Source organism: Felis catus, chromosome X (genome assembly GCF_018350175.1).
Source record: "Felis catus isolate Fca126 chromosome X, F.catus_Fca126_mat1.0, whole genome shotgun sequence".
In the NCBI taxonomy this organism is placed as follows: Eukaryota; Metazoa; Chordata; class Mammalia; order Carnivora; family Felidae; genus Felis; species Felis catus.
In genome coordinates this window covers 18,401,372-18,417,610 of record NC_058386.1, presented here as the reverse complement: position 1 = coordinate 18,417,610, position 16,239 = coordinate 18,401,372, and the positions used below count along the sequence as shown (strand labels likewise).

Here is a 16,239-nt window from a genome sequence, read left to right as displayed (position 1 = left end):
ATCAATATATCAAAACAGATTCTTTTTCACTAAGTTGTATACCTGAAGCTAATGTAATATTGTATGTCAAATAGACTTCAAAATAATAATGTAAAAAAAAAAGTTTTTAGAGTGATTCTTTTTATATCAAATCAAAATAAACATATATTTCTAAGTGAATTCCTAACATACTCAATTTGAATTTGGACCAAAAAAGAATAAATTCAGGCATTAAATTTCCCCCACTCATCCCAAGAATAAAAGTAACAAATAGTCCCCGTGATATTTAAAATGCAGCTCTAGTATGCTTTGGGCCGCTGGAATTTCATTTGGAGGCTATCATGGCATTTTCCCAAATGCTTTCAAAGTCCTACAACCAACCCATCCCTCAACCTAAAATAATACCCAATAAACTCTTAAAAACTAAACACTTTTACAGTACCATATTCAAACTATTACAGGTGGCTGACATTGTTAACATTTTTAAATACTTACTATTCCAACTTGTATCTTTTAATATAGTTCCATTGTTCCACATTGTTCAAATTAGTTCTATTCCTTGAGACTAGCATAATTTTTTTTCCACATATGTCATGGTCAAACACTAGTTATACACTTATTTATATCCTTGATGACCAACACTGGGACAACACTAAAAACATTTTCAAAAACCATACAGTAAGTATTACATGCACGTGCCCGCAGAAATGAGCTAGTGCTCCTTACAAATGAACATTTACATCCACTTCTAACTCAGATTTCTGCACACTTATTACTACAACTCTGTACTTCAAGTTGCTAAGGAGTCTCTCTTCCACCAAGACAAAAAAAAAAAAAACAATATATTGCTCATTGGTGGGAGAACTAATTAACGCACTAATTTATAATTGTTCAAAACAGTTTGTGATTAAGCAGAGCTCGAGCATTAAAGACGTTATCTTGTCACACCAGGAAATAAAGACACTGTTAGAAACAACTAGAGTCCATCAAAAATTCCCTAAAGGAAAACAATTGTTGGCCACTGGGGGAAAATTTGTGCTTAAAAAAAAAAAAAAGAAAGAAAGAAAGAAAAAGAAAGAAAAAATGATTGTAATGAATTTAAACAAATCAAGTACATAAAATTCCCTGAGCTTATGATGATACTTAAATAAAACTGCTTTGGAGTTCCCTGGAAGATGGCAGAGCAGGAGGAGCCTTAACTTACCTTATCCCATTGATAGAACTAGATAACACCCACATCAGTGTAAATAACCCAGAAAATGACCCAAAGACTAGCAGAACAGACTCTCCACAGCTAAATGTAAAGAGGCCACAATGCAAGGAGAAGAAGGATGGACACTCAGTGGGGAACTAAACAGACCCACAGGACTGTCTGTGGGGGGTAAGGAGAATGCCACACAGAGAAGGCAGAGAAACATACCTTCACACCAGAAATCTCAGGTAAGGAGAACCCACACGGGGAAGATGAATCCCCAAAATATCTGGCTTTGAAAACCAGAAAGGCATAATCTTGTGAGTTCTTACAATCAGCATGGCTTACCACCCAGAACTTTATTTTTTTAAATAATTTTTTAACGTTTATTTATTTTTGAGACAGAGAGAGACAGAGCATGAGTGGGGGGAGGGTCAGAGAGAGAGGGAGACACAGAATCGGAAGCAGGCTCCAGGCTCCGAGCTGTCAGCACAGAGCCCGACATGGGGCTCGAACTCGTGAACCATGAGATCATGACCTGAGCCGAGGTCAGACACTTAACCGACTGAGCCACCCAGGCGCCCCACCACCCAGAACTTTAAAAATTAATGGACTCAGCTCTGGGAGAGCCAGGAGGGTGAGAGGAAACTGAGCTCCCACCCTTAAAGATACAGCACAACAAACAGTCCATGAAGATACAATATAGAAGCAACAGTTTGAGGGGCGCCTAGGTGGCTCAGTCAGTTGGGGCTCTGACTTCAGCTCAGGTTATGATCTCATGGTTTATGAGTTCAAGCCCCGTGTCAGCTCTGTGCTGACACCTCAGAGCCTATAGCCTTCTTCAGATTCTGTGTCTCCCTCTCTCTCTGACTCTCTCCCACTTGTGGTCTGTCTGTCTCTCTCTCAAAAACAAACATTAAAAAAAAAGAAGCAACAATATAAAAACACATGAGGTATATGGGAAGGAGATTAGTTTACTAATCTCAGAGCAAATGCTAGGGATACAAGGATCATTGGAAGACTTTTCAGGAACAAAGAAGCTGTCAAGTGCCATTTCCCTCCTTCACTCTGCAGTCTAGACACACAGTAACCTGAGGGAACCAGCAGAGCACGAGCAAGTGCTATCTAACTTGCTAACAGTGCACCCAGCCTCCTCATTCCCCTGCAGACATGCTCCCTCCAGCCAGGTCTCAGCTACAGGTTTCCTCCCACAGCAGACCTGCTCACAAACCTTACTAACAGCATGTGTCCCATCCCCACATTCTCCTGAGGATGGACCCTATCCAACATGCCCTTAGACACAGCCCATCCAAAGAGATGTCACAAGCCTGGCACTGTGCAAACAGCTCCAACAGAGACCACTACCACTCCAAAGTGACTCCTGCCCCACGGAAAGGGGAAGATAACCACACACACCCGTCTAACTGCAGCCCCAGCAGTGGGCTGGGAGCAGACATCTGGTTTGACTGCAGGCCCCTCCCACCAATGAAAGCTTCTCAGAGGACAACACAGGCAAAGTACCCTGCAATTCAGTGCTACTGCATCCTGGCAAATGCCTGGTCTGACTCAATGCAGCCCAAGGCAGGTGGAGACTGGTCCACTAACAACACAGGGACCAAACCTGCCCACAACAGGCAAAGAGAACCATTGAGGACAATTGGACTGCAGACAAACACGGCTCAACTACAACAGTAGGGTGCATACAACACACATACGAGATACCCCAAAAAAGCCAAGCTCTGGCAAACAGGGGACATTGCACTTCAGCCACCACAGGACCTCTTCTTCATAAGGCCACTACTTTCAAGAACAGGAGACATAAGTGACTTTCCTAAAACATAGAAATAGACACAGAGAGTTAGACAAAATGAGGAGACAGAGAAGTATGTCCCAAATGAAAGAACAGGACAAAATCACAGCAAGAAAGCTAAGTTAAGCAGAGAAAAATAATACACCTGGTAGAGAATTAAAGTAATGGTCATAAAGATACTGTACTTGCAAAAAGAGTGGAGAACCTCACTGAGACTCTCAACAAAGAGACAGAAAACATAAAAAAGAACCAATGAGAGATGAAGAACTCAGTAACTGAAAATAAAAATACACTAGATGGAATAAATAGTAGACTAGAGGAAGTAGAACAACGTATCAGTGACCTGGAAGACAGAGTAACCCAAAGCAATCAAGCTGAACAGGAGAGAGAAAAAAATAAAAAATAAATTAAAAGAGACTTAGGGAACTCACCAATCCCATGAAATGTAACAATGTTCACATTAGTAGGGATCCCAGAAGAAGAGAGAGAAAAGGGGGCAAAAAATTTATTTGAAGAAATAATAGCTGAAACCTTGCCTAATCTGTGGAAGGAAACAGATATCCAGATCCAGGAGGCACAGAGAGCCACCAACAAAATCAATCCAAGGAGGTCCATACCAAGACACATAATTAAAAGGGCAAAAAGTAGTGATAAAGAGAGAATTTTAAAAGCAGCAAGAGAAAAGAAGACAGTTACATACAAGCAAAATAACATAAGGCTATCAGCAGGTCAGAAGGGAGTGGCATGATATATTCAAAGTACTGAAAGAAAAAACCTACAGTGAAAATTACTCTATCCAGCAAGACTAACATTAAAAATATAAGGAGAGATAAAAGAGCTCCCCTGATAAGCAAAAGTTAAAGGAATTCATTACCATTAAACCAGCTCTACAAGAAATGTTAAAGGGGACTCTATGAGTGGAAAGCAAAAACCTTGAGTAAGAAAAGTAGGAAACACAAAAGCAGTAAAATTAATTATACCTATAAAATCAGTCAAAATATTCATAAAACAGAAGGATGTAAGTATGACACCATATACCTAAAATGTGAGGAAGGAGTAAAAAATGGGTTTAAATTTAAGTTATCATCAACTTAATAGAGACTACTATATGCAGAAGATGCTACATACAAACCTAATGGTAACCATATATCAAAAAACCCTAATAAGCATGCAAAAAATAAAGAGAAAGGAATGCAAGTATATCACTAAAGAAAGCCTGCAAACTGATAGAAGAGACCAAGAGAAGAAAGAAACAGAGAAGAACTACAAAAACAACCATAAAACAAGTAACAAAATGGCAATAAATACATACATATCAATAATTACTTTCAATGCAAATAGACTAAATGCTCCAATCAAAAGATACAGGGTGATGCAATGGATAAAAAAGGAAGACCCATCTATATGCTGCCTACAAGAGACTCATTTCAGACCTAAGGACACATGCAGATTGGAAGTAAAGGGATGGAAAAACATTTATCATGCAAATGGAAGTGAAAAGAAAGTTGGGGTAGCAATAATATCAGACACAATAGACTTTAAAATGAAGACTGTAACAAGAGACAAAAAAGGACACTATATAATCATAAAGGGAACAATCCAACAAAAAGATATAACAATTGTAAATATGTATGCACCCAACATGAAAGAACCCAAATACATAAAACAGCTAATAACAAACATAAAGGAAGTAATTGACAGTAATACAATAATAGTAGGAAACTTTAATAGCCTATTTACATCAATGGAAAAATCATCCAAACAGAAAATCAACAAGGAAACAGTGGCTTTGAAGGACACATTGGGCCAGATGGATCTAAAAGATATATTCAGAACATCCCATCCCAAATCAGTAGAATACACATTCTTTCCAAGTGCACAAGGAACATTCTTCAGAATAGATCACATGTTAAGCCACAAAACAAGTCTCAACACATTAAAAAAGACTGAAGTCATGCCATGCGTCTTTCTCAACCACAACACTTTGAAATTAGAAATCAATCACAAGGAAAAATCTGGAAAGAACACTAATATATGGAGGTTAAATAACATGCTACTAAGAACATGTTACTAAACAATTAATGAGTAAACCAAAAATCAAAGAGGAAATAAAAAAATGCATGGAGACAAATGAAAATGAAAACACAATTGTACAAAATCTTAGGAATGCAGCAAAGGCTGTTCTAAGAGGGAAGTTTATATCAACAGGCCTATCTCAAGAAACAAAAAAAATCTCAAATCAACAACCTAACCTTACACCTAAAGTTAAGCTAGAAAAATGACAGACAAAATCCAAAACTAGTAGAAGGAAGAAAATAATAAAGATTAGAGCAGAAATGAATGAAATAGCAAAATAAAAGAATGAAAGAAATGAAATAGAAACTCAAAAATAACAGATCAACAAAACCAGGAGCTGGTTCTTTGGAAAGATCAACAAAAACCTGATATACATTTAGCCAGACTCATCAAAAGATGGAGGAGGGAAAGAGAGAGAGAGATGGAGACAGGGATGGAGGGGGGAGAGAGAACTCAAAATTAGAAAGGAAAGAGGAGAAATAACAACCAACACCACAGAAATACAAAGGATTGTAAGAGAATGTTATGAAAAATTGATGCCAATAAATTGGGCAACCTAAAAGACATGGGTAAATTCCTAGAAACCTATAACTTCCAAAAGTGAATCAGGAAGAAACAAAAATTTGAACACACAAATTACCAGCAATAAAATTAAAGCAGTAAGCAAAAATCTCCCAACAAAGAAAATTCCAGCACCAGAGAGCTTCACAAGTGAATTCTACCCAACATTTAAAGATTTCATACCCATTCTTCTCAAACTATTCCAAACAACAGAAGAGGAAGAAAAGCTTCCAAATTCATTCTATGAGGTCAGCATTATCCTGATACCAAAACCAGACAAAAACACTACAAAAAAAAGAGAACTGTATACAGGCCATTATCTCTGATGAACATAAATGCAAAAATCCTTCACAAAATATTAGCAAGCTGAACCCAACAATACATTAAAAAAAAATCATTCACCATGATCAGGTGGAATTTATTCCTGGAATGCAAGGGTGGTTCAGTATTTACAAATCAATCAACATGGCTTATCACATCAACCAGGGAAAGGATAAAAACCAGAGGTTCATTTTAAGAGATGCAGAAAAAGCATGTGACAAAGTACAACATCCATTCATCATTTAAAAAAACCCTCATCAAAGTAGGTTTAGAGGGGGCCGCCTAGGCAGCTCAGTTAGTTAAGCGTCCAACTCTTGATTTTGGCTCAGGTCATGATGTCACAGTTTGTGAGTTCAAGCCCTGGTGTCAGACTCTGTACTGACAGGGTGGAGCCTGCTTGGGATTTCCTCTCTCCTTCTCTCTCTGACCCTCCCCAACTTGAGTGCATGCATGTGCACCCTGGTGCACTGCTGGTGGGAATGCAAAGTGGTACAGTTACTGTGGAAAACAGTACATGAAATATGCAGAATAGGTGAATCCATACAGAGAAAGCAGACTGGTGGCTGCCTGGGGTTGGGAGAAGGCAAGAATGAGGAGTGACCACTAATGGATATGAAGTTTCCTTTGGGGGTAATGGAAATGTTTTGGACTGGACAGAGGTGATTGTTCTACCACATTGTGAAAGTACTAAAAGCCACTGAATTGTAACTTTAAAATGGTTAATTTCATGTCATATGAATCTTACCTCAATTTTAAAAAAATAAGGAAAAAAAGTATGAGAGGCTATGGGAGGAAAGAGCTATGAAACAGAAATGATAAAGATTTAAAAGTTGTTTGGAAGATACACTCAACAGGATTTGAGTGCTTCCAGTTGGCTGGGAGGGAAGATTTTGGGAGTCTGAACAGCTGGCTGTTGCCCATGGAATGATGTAATCTGCACTGAGGATAACATGGGACCTTAGAAAGAATGGGAGGCCAGTGAATGTTCAATATCATCAGATTTCTACCTTTTTAAAATAACAAGAGTAAATCAAGGTATATCCTAAATACAGTGTAACTGGGTTACATCAAGGCATTGCTGAATACCTCATGATCTCTGAGCAGGCAAAATGGAGAAATTGGAGGATGGCTTCATGGAGTTGTTCAAAGTAGAAAAACTGGAATAAAAATCTACTCATAAGTGAATTACTTAGCACCTAACAAAAGACCTACCACAGAGCAGATTCTCCATAAATCTGCCTAATAGATCAATCTGGAAGGAGTCTCCAAAGGATAAGCATATAGACCAATTCCAGCTCCATTTTGTAGGCATGCTCATTAATAGCCCAGAAAACCAATCAAATAAAACAGCAGATTTATCAGATTACGAATGATTTAGAGGTGGAGACAGCAGTTGAAACACTCAGTTACAGACTTGAGATTTTTAACGGTTTTTTAGAATCCCATTCTAAGGAATTAGTTCTGAATGCAGGGAAAGCTTTATTTATGCACAAAATTGTTTATTATAATATCATTAACAGCACAACCTAAGTACTCCACTAGGGAGAACTGTTTAAGTAATTTCCTGTATAACCAGTGGAAAAAAAATATGCAGTAATAGTGAAAATTCTCTTATAAAGACTGGATGATGGAACTAGCAACAATTTTTTTTCTTTCTACTTTTATACTTTACTTTCAAGATTTTCTTCAATGAGCACAGTTTTTTGTAACAAAAATAAACATACAGAAGATCCAGAAATATATATATTTTTAAAAGCTGAGCCATGAACCAAAGGTAAATGGATTTAAATAAGAATAAACGTGCAGTTCTGAGATGAGGGGCTTAAAAAAAAAAAAGCCAAGTTTAGGGCTGGAGCAACAGGGCTTAACAATAGTTCCTGGGGGATTAAAAAAAAAAAAGACCTAGATATTAACTGACCGTAAATTCGTTATGAGCCAACAGTGATATGGCTGAGGGGAAAAGAAAGCCATAATCTAAACTTTGGATTTTTTAATGTAATTTGTATGCAAAACAAATGCAGTAATAATATTCCCAATATGCTGTGTGAGTTGGACTATATCTAGAATATTGTGTTGAGCTTTGAACTGGAGCTTTAAGAAAAGATGTTGAAACCTGGACAGCAGCCAGCAGGCTGAAGCATCACAACCACAACCCAGAGCAGTGATTCCCACACTGACTGCATCAGAATCACCTGGAGGGCTTATTAAAATGCAGATTCCTGGGTCCCCTCCCAGAGTTTCGGATTCTTGAGCTCTGGAGTAGGACTACAAATCTACATTTCTAGCTCCTTTCCAGGTGATGCCAATGCTGCTGGTCTGAGTACCACACGTGAAGACCCACTGGCATGGTGGATAAAAGCCCAGAGCAGACTGCCAAGGATGGAGGCCCAGCTCTTCTGCCTACTGGCAGTACGGCCTTGGGGGACCCTGCACGCTTCAACTTCCTCATGTGGAAAACAGGAAAATTTGACCTGCCTCATACAGGAATTATGGCACTAGAGTAGTTAATATTTGTAAAGTATTTAGAACTTCCAGCCTGGCATATAATGTTTGTTAATTTATTAGGAACACTGAAGACAGTTCATGTGAAAAAGAAACACATTAAACATCTTCGAATATTAGAAGGGCTTTTACATGGAAGACTTATTCTGCATACTTCCTGGGAACAGACATGGAGTCAAGGTTAGAAGTGACAGAGAAGGAGTGTATGGATCTCGATCAAGAAGGGCTTTTCAGCAGACATAACAACAGTGCAGCAGAGAGCCTTGCTGGGTTCTGATACTCCCTTCCCTTGTGAGAAACGTGAGAAAGGATTCCTGTAAGGGGGATAACAGCCACTTAATAAATGTTAACTAGTTCTAGTAACACAGCCTTGATGCAAGAAATTTTCACCTATAATCACCAATCACCCAAGAACAACAGAATCACTGAGAACTTGTCAGAAATGCAAATTCCTGGGGCTCCAACTCAAAGCTTCCTACTCAGAAGCTCTGGGAGTGGGGCCTGACAATCTGTGTTTTAACAAACCCTCCAGATGATGCTGATGCACCTCAAGTGCGAGAACCAATCACCTACAGCATCACCCAAAATAATGCCTCCATGAGGTTCCAGAACACCAAAACTCAATTAAGCTCACATGAATAAGGTATCAGGTATATGCCTCTGATAAATATATGCATCCAACTCCTACTTACACCAAATATCTGCTTGTGTTTAAAGTATATAAACCAATGGTTACCAGAGGGGAGGTGGGGGGAGATGGGTGAAATAGGTGAAGGGGATTCAGAGTACGCTTATCCTAATGAGCACTGAGCAACACACAGAATTGCTGAAACACGATACTGTACACCTGAAACTAATATAACACTGCATGTTAACTATATGGGAACTAAAATTATAAAATGTAATAAAAATAAAATAATAATAGTAGTAGTAATAATAATAATAATATGTATCACAAAGATAATGCTGGATTTGTTCAAAACCAGAAAATCCGAGGGGCATCTGGGTGGCTCAGTTGGTTAAGCGTCCCAACTCTTGGTTTCTACTCAGGTCATGCTCTCACGGTTTGTGAGTTTGAGCCCCACATCTGGCTCTGTGCTGGCAACATGGAGCCTGCTTGGGATTCTCTCTCTGTCCCTCTGTCTCTCTGCCCCTCCCTCAAAAATAAATAAATAAAAACTTAAAAAATTTTAAACAAAGAAAAAGAAAACAGAAAATCTGAAACCCACAAAGAAAAGCAATGTACTGCCCCATCACCCTCTCAGCAGGGGCTGTTCACTATGACTTGCCCTGTGGGGGGTGCGGTAAGGAGAAGGGCAGTACTCTGACGTGGTGCATCAGGACACGTAAGGTAGGAGAGGTACCTCAGAGACTGTGGCCTCTGTCACCGACCTTCCTAACAAAGGAAAACACAATGACCCAGATACACACAAGGAACCTCACTTCCCACTGCTCTCTCCTCACCAGCCAGTGCAGCCAAAGCCTCTCCTCTCCCACGGGACAGCAGCTTAGAACAAACAGCTGAATGCAGGTGGAGAGACTTTCTCAGGCTCCAGGCCCCCTTCTAAGTACTTTAAGTACATGAGCATGTCATAAACAAATCTCTGAGGTTGATACTAATCTCCCCATTTTAGAGATGTAAAAACTGAGGGTCAGAGAGGGTAAGTAACTTCCAAAGGGCCATACAGCTAATAAGGGGCAGACACTGGCTGAGAGCCTAGGCAGTCTTTCTCCACAGTCTAGAGGCTTAACCTCTATACTGTACTTCCTGTTGAGGCCAGTGAGAAGAGATACAAGTATGAAAGCTACTACCTTGGCCAACATGTGCAATGTGAGACAAAGAAACATGGAGGCAGAGAGATGGAGTCAGAGAGAGCCAGTGAGCTCAAGATGGCAGTACATGTGAGCCAGGGATCTACAGGGAGTGGGGAGGGATGCTGAAATAGGTTTAAATGCTGTGTGTCCCCAGGGGAGCAGTAGAGTAGAGCCAAGAACCGCACATTCTCAAGCACATGCAAACAGTCTTGAATTTGGAACAGGGAAGGTCAGGAGACAGTTTGACAAAAGCACTTCCCTATCTTCTTTTCCATGGAACAATTTAAAACGAAAATGTGAAATGAAGCAAGAGTGAAGGTACCAAGGGAAAGTGAGCTGTGTGCAGAGCTGTTGAGACCTGCAAGGAAAAGCCACCAGAGACCTTACCCACAGGCTACAAGGACATAGGCAGAGATGAGAAGGGAGACAGAGAGAGGGCAGTGCCTGAGTAAAGGGCCCCCACAGGGGGTTTGGGCTCCTTAGAATCTTCCTCCCCTACAGTGATAGCCAGGAACACTTTGTTTCTCCATTGCATTAACTAAAATTTCTCCCATTTGCTCAGCACCCATGTTCCTGCTATCCTCTTCCAGAAGAGTGAAAGCCCCAAGTAAAGGAAACCACTAATCATCTTTGAACCTGCAGCTACTACTCCAGCACATGACACATCATGGGTTCTGAAACTGTTTGTGGAATTGAATTTGCTGAAGTGCTGCTCGCATGGAAATGCAGTGAAGTGCATTCAGGAAGGACGGAAAGAGCACATACCCCAGGGGCTACGCCCTAGTTGGGGGCCCCCAAGAGCAGACCCTGAGGCAAGGACTGGAGTACAAGCAGTTCATCTTGCAAGTGAAAGAAACATTAAACACCAGGAAGGGACTGGGGAAGTGAGCAGAGCAAGGCAGGCTGTCAGTAAAGGTTCTTGAGCCAGTTGTCCATGTGAGCAAGCCGAGCTTACCCCATTGGGGGAACTCTGGAAGCCCATGTTGAACACATACTTGAGGGAGGAGCGGGCTGCACCACATACACAGCAACTCCCACCAGTCATTGGGTGTGCTCCTTCCCCAGACCACTGGACCCTCTCTGTATGAGTGGCACGGCAGGTTCCAATAGTAAGAGAAAGTTCTTGGGGAAAGTGCAGGTGCCTGCAGCTGGAGGTCAGACAGACGTGCAATGAAATGGTAATGGCACAGCACTGGGCCTCCCACCACTACCCCAGGGCTCAGCAGGTGTGAGGTGACCCAGGAATTTGCATCTCTAATGACCTCTCCCCTCTCTACCAGGAAGGACAAAGGTGAATCACCAAAGACAACTATCAGCCTGGACATAACACCAGAGTAATCCAGGCAACAAACTTCACTAACTATCCTGTATTCACTAACTACCATTTGTTTCCCATATATTTACCTTCCCACAATCTGCTGCCCTTGGAAGACTAAAACCTCTTTCCTTTTTCATTTCTCTGCAAATTTAGTGTTCTTTGTTAAAGATGCTACCTATGTAAGCCAGGGCTCTAAGCCACCTCTATGAGTTATTCATTATTCTGAGTTTCTCTAAGGTATGTATGAGATACACATGTTAATAAACTTCAGTTTGATTGTCTTTTGTTAATCTATCCTTTGTTACAGGGGGCCCAGTCAAGTAGTTAGAAGGGTAGAAGGAAAGACCATTTTTCCTCCCCAAGAGAGACAAAGCCAAAGAGGTGAGATACACTTTTGTTTGGCCCTCTGTAGGAAAACTCTTCTTACTTGCTCAAAGCCTGTGCCTGGGAGTCACATGCCTGTGGCAATGGGGCCATGTAGTACACTTCCAGGAACCCTCTGCACCTACTATGGCCAAGGTTAAGGCCACTCACGGCATCCTAAGGAGACTGCCTTCCTAGGTGTTCCATCTAGGTCTTTTTCTTGATGGGTGGCCAGGCAAACACAGGTCCCAGGAGCAAAGAGCACAAACAAGTATCTCAGAAAGGACCCAGCCTTTGGATACAGAATTCAAACTAGGTGGGGACCAGCTGAAGTGAGGAAGCTGCTCCTCCTGATCTGACACAGATCTTGCCAGCAGAAGCCCTGCTCCTGCCACTAGAGCAGCCAAAGGCAGTGCTGCATCCCTTCCTGCCAGGCCTCAGAATCGCTATGTAGTGACCTTGAGATCTTCATACTCTGTTCTGAAAAGGCAAATCTTCCAGAAGACACCCCCCAACATAATTTGTATCACCTTACTTATACTCATTCCACATCTATGATAACCGAAAAAATAACAGGCTTCCGGTCCTTTGCTGCTAGTTTACAGTTAAAGCATATGCTTGCAGGAAACAGAATCCTGAAGAAAAATTGGTGCTTATTTCATGATGTTAAATTTCCAGTTGAAACCTGCATTGTCAGTTTCACAACACTAAACCACTCATGACCCCTTAAGAGATGAGAAGGGAAAGGCAGGGAGACTGAGATAACAAATTTACCTTTCACAGGGGCAGAAGCACCCTCGTTTATCTTTTACAGTGATCACCCCTAGTGAAGAACACGACAAAGTCACATCCCCACACTTCCATTTGGAAACCAGGGTCAATTCTACACAACTCAAGGTGTTAGGCCTCAACCCACTGCAGGTATCTAGGCCCTCCCCATTCAGGAGGCCAGGTACTAGGGAATGCTTAGGTCAACACCCAATATAGGAGGTGCTGCCATTTGCTGCGGTCCAGAGCTTCATGGTGAGACAAAGAAAAGCCTCTCCCACTTGCAAATCAGAACATTCTTCTAGCTTTCCCAATGGGTTGCCAAGTGACTCAGCATTGGCCCAGTGTGGGCACTATTATTGATGAGAAATCTTCCGCCTGGGTGATATACTGCATACAACACATGCCCAAAGAACAGTGCCAAGTCATACCAGGAAGAGCAGGCGAATTATTCACCTCCACTTTGAACGCAGGCGAATCCTGTCTTAATGCAGAGGCTATTCAATATCAGAAAGACAAAGCCCTAAAATCTTCAGAGATTTCCATCTAAGATTCAAGGAATTAGTAGGCAGAACCTCTCCTTTCTTGTTGACTATTAAAAGGCAATCAAATTGAGGACAGCAGAGGAAAAGGGCAAGGAAAAAAATAATTTTTCAAAAACAACCCCAGAGCAGAAAGCTGCATAAATGCCTTCAGCTTCCTAAAATGTTGTCTTTGTGAGTCTATGAGCTCCGCCCAGAGGTCATTTCCAGAACTGCATGTTCATTTAATTTAGCAAAAGAAAATCTGCATCTTCTGGGGTCCAGGGCCTGACATGTTTTGGAGAACTGCTGAAAATTCTTGGAAAACATTCCCTCTTTCTTGCCTTTTATTAAAGGAACATCCCTGAACTCTGAAATGACATACTCAGGGAGCCTGGTGAGATCCAGGAGGAAAATTCCCTTTGATATTTCTACCTGTCAAGGAACTAGTTGAGTTCCTGGCAGGTTGAACTCAGCTCAAAGAAAGCAGAGTGTTCAAAGAGTACTTTTAGAAGAAAAAATGACAGCTCTCATCGAAATAAAATAGAAGACTGGAGAGCAACTCAGGGGCAAACAAGAACATGCTAATACTAGAAGAATTGAGAATAATGTGCCTTCAAGAAGGACCCATGGGCCATTTGCCTAGAAGACCCAACTATAAGGTGCCTACTGCTTTATGCAACTCAGAAAATCTCCCCCTGAGGCAACCAGTCATACTTCCCAAAGAAGTCACTGCGGTCTCCAGAACATTCCTCTGGTATCTATCCATTCATAACACACACTCATCCCTCATAACTCCACCCTGCCCTCCATACAGGTGACCCTGGGTCCATGAGGGGTCAGGCTAGGATCAAGAGTCCCCAGTGCTCTGAGTTCTCAACTGCCCAGTGCAAGACAAATTGTGTTCCAGATATCACAAGCTGGCCCAGAAAATGAAGCCTTCAAAAAACAACAATATGCTGGTGCCAAAAGTTTCATCTACCATCTGGAAAACTTCTCATCAACAGCCCGCATGCTCCTGCCTTCATCAGCTTGTGCCTTACATGACTTAAGACAGCTTTGACAGATTCTCAAAGGGAAAAAAATCCAACCTAACCTTTGTCTTCTTCCAACACCTGCCACCCTTGGCCACCCAAGTTGTTTCTTCACTGTAAACAATGAAGAGCCTTTTCACGTCTATTGACAAAAATATCTATGGCAATGTTTATCCATTTCAGGAGTAGTAAACCTCTAGAAAACACCCTTGCTAAACCTCTGCACATTCTCATTTCAATAAGGCTAAGCATTCCACGAACGCTACCCTCTTTGGGTTTGTTTGTTTGTTTGTTTAATAGGCTTTATTTTTTTAGAGCAGGCTTAGGTTCACAGTAAAACTGAAAAGAAAACACAGAGATTTCCCAAGAAACCCAACCCCGACACATGCATAGCCTCTCCCATTAACAATATTCCCCAAAAGACTGGGACTTCTGTTACAATCAATGAACCTGCACTGATACATCATTACCACCCAGAATCCATAGGCTCTGTTAGGATTCACTCCTGGTGTTGCCCTTCCTATGGGTGTGGACAAATGTATGACAACATGTATCCACCATTATAGTATCATATGGAGTAGTTTCACTGCCCTATCTTCTCCCTCTGTTTTGTGACCATAGGGCGAAAATATCTGTTCTCGCATGACTCAGAATGTCTCTCAGCCATGTTACCCAGGCCTGCCTAGCACTAAAAATCACCAGGGAGACTGGCTAAAACCACAAATGTTCAAACTGCACCCTCAATCCACTAAATCAAACCTTTCAGGGGAGGGGCCCAGAAAGCTAGAGAGCATTTAGGCATCCCAGGGGATTACTGTCATTAGCAAAGTTTCAAAATACATCTATAAAAAAGAAGTGCTCCTAGTTCAGAGTCTCTCAGACAGAGAGAAGCATCCATTAAGAATGTAGCAAGTATTCCCTACCCACCTGAGCTCCAGCTCCATCCCAACACCTAGAATTGAAGATGAGTCCGATTATTTGTTTTTTCAGCAGCATGGCTGCTAATACATCTCTCACTTATTCCTTTCTCTTGTTGCACAAGGCCCACTGAATGTCCACTTCTATTAAACATTTTTGTATTCCGACACAATGCTCTACCAGCGGTCTGCAGTTTATAAGCATGCTATTTGGATCATCAGAGCAAAGTGATGGGTTAGGAAGTAGACCTGCTTGGTTACAGGGAAAGATTTTCCAGAGGACATTTGCACACACTGTGCACAGAGCAGAAGGACACACAGCCAGTATGGGTTTTTCTTCTCTGTGCCTTGAGGGCTCTTCTGCCAGCTGCTCCCCATGGCTCCCCATTGCTCTGCACTCTGCCACAGCCAATGATGGTGTGTGGCAAAATTCGCTAGGCAGCAGGCCATGTGGCTCTTAGAAATAGCAATTAAGAGAGAAGGCAAGGCTGCATTACAAGGTGTTTGAAACGCAGTTTGAGAAAAGAAAAAGGCAGATCTTATTTTCTCTTACCCCCTAGTGATGAAATCTATGTATTCATCCCAAAACAGACACCTAACTCTGGGGTCATTCAGAGTCAAGAGCTCAGTCAATATAAAAAATCAAGTACAGAAGAGGTGCCTACGTGGCTCAGTCAGATAAGCATCTAAGTTCAGCCCAGGTCATGATCCTGCACTCTGAGTTCGAGCCTCCCGTCGGGTTCTATGCTGACAGCTCAGAGCCTGGACCCTGCTTCGGATTCTATCTCCCTCTCTTTCTAACCTTCCCCCATTCACACCCACTTTCTCTCTCTCTCTCAAAAATAAATGAATATTTCACTGAGCAGGGCACTTGTTGGGATGAGATTGGGTGTTGTATATAAGGGATGAACCTTGAGAATCTACCCCAAAACCAAGAGCACATTGTATACACTGTATGTTAGCCAATTTGACAATAAATTATATTTAGAAAATAATTAAAAAAATAAAATTACAGTGTAAGCAAAAATAAAAATAAATGAACATTAAAAATTTTTTTAATCA

At 41.3% G+C, this 16,239-nt stretch overlaps 1 protein-coding gene across 4 annotated transcripts in view; it reads right to left on the bottom strand.

Annotated features, from left to right (window-relative positions):
• The window catches only part of PHEX (phosphate regulating endopeptidase homolog X-linked), a 220,965-nt gene that overhangs the window by 93,031 nt on the left and 111,695 nt on the right, over positions 1–16,239 (bottom strand). The gene's annotated exons all lie outside the window — the stretch shown is intronic.